Source organism: Melanerpes formicivorus, unplaced genomic scaffold, assembly GCF_026170545.1.
Source record: "Melanerpes formicivorus ecotype bairdi unplaced genomic scaffold, bMelFor1.0.p_v2 SCAF_20, whole genome shotgun sequence".
Taxonomy (NCBI): domain Eukaryota; kingdom Metazoa; phylum Chordata; class Aves; order Piciformes; family Picidae; genus Melanerpes; species Melanerpes formicivorus.
The window spans coordinates 7991963-7998747 of record NW_027142372.1 but is presented as its reverse complement, the minus strand read 5'-3'; the positions used below and the strand labels follow the sequence as shown (position 1 = coordinate 7998747).

The 6785-nt window shown below is 36.4% G+C and overlaps 1 long non-coding RNA gene across 1 annotated transcript in view; it reads left to right on the top strand.

Annotated features, from left to right (window-relative positions):
• The window catches only part of LOC137447268 (uncharacterized), a 77018-nt gene that overhangs the window by 26146 nt on the left and 44087 nt on the right, over window positions 1–6785 (top strand). The gene's annotated exons all lie outside the window — the stretch shown is intronic.

The following is a 6785-nucleotide window of genomic DNA, read 5'->3' as shown; positions in this document are numbered from 1 at the left end:
CCTGATTTGTATTGATGTAGATAGGTCTATGGTTGAATTTGGGGCACACCTAGTAAAATTATAGTAACATTTTGCAAATTCACTTCCTCCCACAGGTGTTTTGTTCATGATTGTATTTTGTTTCATAGAGATAGGAGATGCATTTTAAATATTGGCAAATAAGGTATTTTTCAAGAGAAGGATTTAGCCATCCTTTCAATGGATGTTATTTCATCATTGAATGTTACAGGGTTGGAAGTGACCTCTGGAGATCGACTCCAACCCCTGCTGCCAAGGCAGGTTCACCTAAAGAAGGTCACACAGGAGTACATCCAGCAGGTTCTGAATGTCTCCAGAGATAGAAACTCCACTGTCTCCATGGGCACCCTGCTCCAGTGCTCTGTTACCCTTAAATTACAGAAATTTCTCATGTTTAGATAGAACTTATGTTCAAGTTTGAGCACTTTACCCCCATCCTCCTAACACCCACCCATGAAGTATCTATAGGCATTTATGAGAGTCTTAACAGAGACAGTGCAGAGATCTAAAGAGAAATTCACTGACCATTTGGGCTGGTGGGTTGGTTGTTGTTTTTTTGGTTGGTTTGTGTTTGTTGGGTTGTTTGTTTGTTTTTCTAAAAGCTTGGTTATTTGTTCTCTAAACTTATCAACAGAAGCGCTTAAAGATTTAAAATGCATTGAAACCACTTTGATTTAAACCTTTATTATTAAATCATTCTATTATTAAATTATAACTAAATTATTAAATATTAGTTTGTAATTTTACTTTGATGTTTTAGTTCCCTAAATGATGAAGCTCTGTTTAATTATGTGACATTTTAAGACATTTCAAACCTTATTCTGCAGTCTGTGAGATAAGATTTTTCAATTTTTCTTTTTTCCCCAAAGAAATTGCCAAGGAAAGTGCAAGGTTACAACTTATTTTCTTAACAGCTACTAATACATCTGTTAAAAAAAACACTCCAACCCCTCCCCCCCAACAAATAACAAAAATCAAGCAAACAAAAAACCCAAACAAACCCACCAAATCTGCACAGTATTAATGTCAAATGTAGTAGTTGTAATAGTAGGAGCTTGTTTCAGCTTCTCCTGTTATATTAACTGGAGCCTTTTCATGGAAATGTGATTATTTTTCATGGACCCTGTTCCTTTAAAAGCTTAGTTTCCACATCTCTATTAGTCATAGTTTAACTAACCATTTATCTGACTTGAATCATTCTGGTAGATACAGAACTCTCACCCTCCTTTTTCCAGTCAAAATATGCTAGGATCTGATATGCGACCTCATTGCCCTCTACAACTACCTGAAAGGTGGTTGTAGCTGGGAAGGGGTTGGTCTCTTCTCCCAGGCAACCAGCACCAGAACAAGGGGGCACAGTCTCAAGCTGCATGAGGGGAGGTTTAGACTCGAGGTGAGGAGAAAGTTCTTCACCGAGCGAGTTGTTCATCATTGGAATGGGCTGCCCAGGGAGGTGGTGGAGTCACCATCCCTGGATGTGTTCAAGAGGAGATTGGACATGGCACTTGGTGCCATGGTCTAGTCATGGGGTCTGTGTTGATAGGTTGGACTCGATCCTCGAGGTCTCTTCCAACCTTAGTTATACTGTGATGTCTGGATTAAAAATACTCTGTCCGTAATGAGTAATGGTATCTGTGCACTCTGTTATTCTTCTCCATTGTAATTGAAGTCGGACTAAGTTAAAGATACAATTCTCTGTGTAAGTGTGATTGTACAACAGAACCAGATGTTTACATTAATTTGAAAGGCTTCTTAATTCACAGAGTTCTTTACGTATGTTTCATTTTCATTGCTTGCGAGTTGAAGGAGGCATGAAACCAAATCAAATCTGGGTAAGGCAGCTATTCCTTGAGTGGTAGAGATGGCACACTTGTATTGAGCATAATAAGTTCAGAATGTTGATGTTTTTTGTAAAACTTCATACAAAATTGCTTCCTAATTACTGTAAATATGTACAGAATGTCAGTGGCATAAGTTTTATGGCAAACATTATAAGCTTAATTTAAAAGAGCAATACATAGTCTAGAAAGATCAAGGAAATTTAGAGCTACATCAGCAGAGATGCTCTCTTGAAGTAAACACATGCAAAGTACACACACTTTGGTAAGCTTTTAAAGCAAGAAAAATCTGCATATAGTCACTTGCCTATACAGTGTCTTGTTTATTCTTTGTGACCTCAGTCTCAAACTCTTTTCAGTCATCAAGATTAATGATTAGGTTTATTTTCATTAATGACTTGTACAGCAATGAGTTATATAGTTGTCAATAAAAAATTCAATATAGCCCATGAGTTTTCTACACTTTGTGCCTGGCTGTTCCGAAAGCATTCCAAAAGCTTTATAATTTTCACATTAGTATAATGTATTATATAAATGGGGTCCCTGATCCTCTGAGTGGAGATTAAATAAACTGCTTCACAGTTTTATGTACAACAGAAGTGATTCTTGCACTGAGCACTAGTCAGAATAGAGGCTTTGGCTTTTACAGTGACCAAGATTACTGTGTGAAACTGTTTTATATTTTGCTTAAGTTTTAGGTCTTGAAAGCCTTGAGGTGATCTTTGTATCATGAAGTAGATCCACCAAACAAAAGTGAAACTTGCAGTAGCATTGCCACCCTCTTAGCAAATAGGAATCTTTCTTCCATCTTTATAGACTTAACCGCAACGCATGAGCCTGCACTTTACTCATGCTCCTCAAACAGAATCTGTTTCATATTGTCTATATCTGTGGATTAAGTTTTTATGCTCTGTTTCTGGGGAAAATAAAATTGCAGAGTGCATAATATACAACGGATTTTTGCAAAAAGTTAAAGTTTTGTCAGTTTCTCAGAAACTGGAGGAAGAATTTACATATTTTTACATAGGTGCATATCTACTGACGACTTCGATTAATGTGCCTGCCATCTTGGGCGTCTTTAGTGTGAAATGGAGCCTTATAGAAGGGATGCTTTGACCCACTAAATATAGTAGTGTCCTAAGTTAACGCAGCTTGCTCTGACAAGCCCCTCTCCTCCCATACAGACTGGAGGGAAAGTAACATAAAGAAAGCCAGCTCTGGGTTGAGATAAAGAGTTTTACTGGAACTGAGATAATGCAATGCACAATTGCCTTAGCCTGTTTGCAGAAAAGTGCGGCAAAATGCAGAAGCAGCAGCAGAAGCCAGCGACCTACCCCCACTCCCTAACCTGCAGCCTTCCTAGTGGAAAAGACCAACACCCCAAAACTGGAAAACTGAAGCAGCAAGAAGCACGAGGCCTCTGATGTTACAATCTGAATGTCAAGCCCCACCTTACTTTGCTCCAGCCAGCACTTCCATTTTGAAGCTGGCATGATGGCAACATGATATCGTGTATCATCATCAGATTCAACTTAACCCATGACAAGGAGTTAGCAAACCTGGTATATAAGCTATGAAAATAAAAGATAGAAGAATGGTAAGAATGCTGTATAAGGAAAAAAATATGTTATTCATTTATTAAACAGGGCTAATATTCTGAGAGGAAAATATTATGGATGAATTAAAAAGTTTTAGAAGTATTGACAAATTATATAGAGATTGCATTGCTTCACTTAGATGATACTGCAGAACATGATAGCTATAGCTGTATAATGATACAAAATAGTATAAAGAAAATACACTTTAAATATTTAAATATTCTTTTCTCAGTGTTAGACTAATTAGGTATTCAGTGATGTTGAATTAATGCACTTTCAAAATAGGTACAGGAAATTTTAGATTGTTTTGTTTTATTTTGGTTTTGTTGGTAGAAAATAAAAACTTTGTAAGATGTAAAACCCAATGCCTTCCCTTACCCCCCTTACCCCTTTCCTCCCAGTGGAAAGCATATATATACAGCTGTTTTAGACAGAAATACGTTAACTATATGAAACATCAATGGTTTTAGCATCGAGGCAAACTTTGATAGGAGCTGTGAAGAATCTCCTTAGCCAAAGGGATATATGATCTTTTACACCGTGAGGTTTAGATTGCAATGTCCTTTGAGATGATTGTGCTTACCTACTGTCAGAATCTGAATCTTTTATACAGCCCTTTTGTATAGTTATAGTTAGTTATCTTTTTGTTATAGCCTCAGAAGTCTTTGTGCTTTGGCATTGAGGCATTAAAACTGCACAGAATTTATAATACTTAGATGGTTTATTTTACTTTACACAGCTTTATTTTTTTACTGCAGAATTAGGTAAGTTCTGTATTAAATGATATTTCAGCTGCAACAATGACATCTAGGGGCTGATTTATGTTAATTTAATTTGGATACGTATCTCCTATTTTTTGGTAATATGGTTACTAATATGTTCACTAAATCTAAATTATTAGTATTTGGTGAAAAGCTGTAAATATGTTGTATGTTCAGAGAACAGCTGTGACATTTTTAACTTTGTTTTGTTTTGTTTTTCCTTGATCTGTCTTTTAATTATTTTAGTACTGCTAACACTGCAAATCAGCAAATCTCTCCCATTCCTTTAGCCCTTGCATTGTTTCATGACAAGTTATCGAATGATGAGATCTTTTCCACTCTGTACTTTACATATACTTTCCTCTGAACTAAAGGGAAATCCTGTTGACTCTGCTTTCTTATATGACTTATTCTGTCTTCTGAAAAAACATGTACTTTGTGCTGGGAGTGAGACCAAAAATCCCTGTATTCAGTCCCCTACTTCCCCAGCTTTGTGGTTCTGCAGATGTAGGGTTGACTCCAAATTTAAACCCTATGATTCAGTGCCTCCTTTAAGCTGTATGTAAATCCAATTTTATGTGTGCAAGTAAGTATATACGTAAAGCACGTAATTGCAATTTAGAGATGATTTAACAGCATCTGTCCTATTATTTGCAAACTTACTTTCTTTCCCTTGAATCTTAGTTATATGACCATAAGTCACTTATTTGGAATTGCTTTTTACAGGAAAAAAAAATAAATTCTATATTTCTTCCTCATTGGCTTCTTCTCTTATATTTACAACTTTTTCTCAGGAGTAAGAGAATGTAGTTTTTTGCAAAATTCCCCTCATGCCATTCTGTGCTATATATTGTACAGTCTTTAGCATACTGACTTATCATTGCTGTTGATAAAAAGAGACCTGAATAAGAACCATTGGAGATCAAGAAACAGGGAAAGGCTCATAGTTTTCTATAGCGATATCCTTAAAATTTTGATCTGAAATTGGGCACTACAGGAGAAATCGTTGTGGTATGAGCTATAGTTGTACTCAATGCTGCAGTGAGCTAGGGCAGTGGAACCATCTGAGAATCACAGAATATAGCTCTCCAGCCTGTCACTTAACCAGTTTAAAGTGGTCTGCAGATGTGGAAATTGTATTGCCTGCTGGTAGGTGGCAACTGCACCTTACTGTCATTTTTTTGGGGTATTTCACCATTGTCTTCAGAAGGCTCAGTGCTTCTCCTAGTCCTTAGAATATGCAATTTTCTTATGTTTGATAAGACATATACCAGATCCTATATTCCATAAATTAAAGGCAATGTGGTCTGTGCACATGTATTGGACAGAGCTGTTTTCAATTTGTGAAAATTTAGGGAAAGTTAGGATTATTTTTTAACTGCTGAATTGGCAGTGGGGAAACCACTTAGAACAGGGATAAAAAGTGTTTAGCTGTGCTGAAAATGTCAAGGCAATTCATAGAGGCTTGTCATGTTGTACTATATTTTAATGTCCATTATTATTTTTCCTTTTTACTACTTTGCATAGATACTGATATTTTTTTGCCAGCTGTTAACTCCAAATAGTGCTTTCTTAGGCATGTAATTCAATTAAGGGATTGTAGAAAGTGATTTACTACTGGCAGTTGTAGCAAGGGGAGTCGTGCACAAAAGACTCCTACAACAGCAAAGAACTCCCACTCTTTTTCTCTTGTTACAGTCCATGAAAATACAGAATTGTCCATTGCTTTCTTAATTGGCTGTATGGTGAGTGTTGCATTATAGCAGGTAGATACTGATCCCAGGTGCTGTATTTGCCTATTCATATATGCCCCAGTGACTGCTCTTGATGTGTGTTTTACACAGTCAAGAGGATTAATTTGTGAATTACAAACAGTCACATTAACCTAATCTTGATAAATTTTGCCAAATTTATATGGGTGACCATATTTGTTGTGTGTGAAGCTTCTGTTACGCTTCTGTAGAACTTTCAGGAGTGCAAACTTACGTTATTTCTGAGCACTATACAAACAACAACACTGCAGACGTTTCATAGCACCCAATAAATACATTATTTCAGTTGTCTTCATTAGAAGGTTTGGCCTCCTCTTATATAAGGAAATTTACACAACTTTCCTATTGGTGCTACAGAACTTATTGTGCACTTGTTCTCTCAAAATATATATATTCAAATGCTAATATAAACATGACGAACTGGAGTCTTCACCCTACTGTGATTTTAATCTGAAAGTTTGAATAAAACAATAAATAAACATGTAAAACCCTGGAAATGTGCTGGACTAAGTTTCTAATTCCCTTTTCCATTTTACTAAGTAAAATTCTTGTTCATGGGTTTTTGTAAAATTAGGACCTCATGGCTTGGTTCATTGTATGAACATTCCTTGACATCCCAAGGTTTTTGCTTTCCTCTAGCCCTTAGCACTGTGCATGCATGCAGGTCTGTAGGAGCATGTGTATACACTTCCGTGTACACAGTGACATAAAATCATGTTTTACTGCAAATATGCCTGTGGCATCTGAACACAGCATTGAACAATTGCAGGAAAACAAAGGAGTTTGTTCATTCTTAGT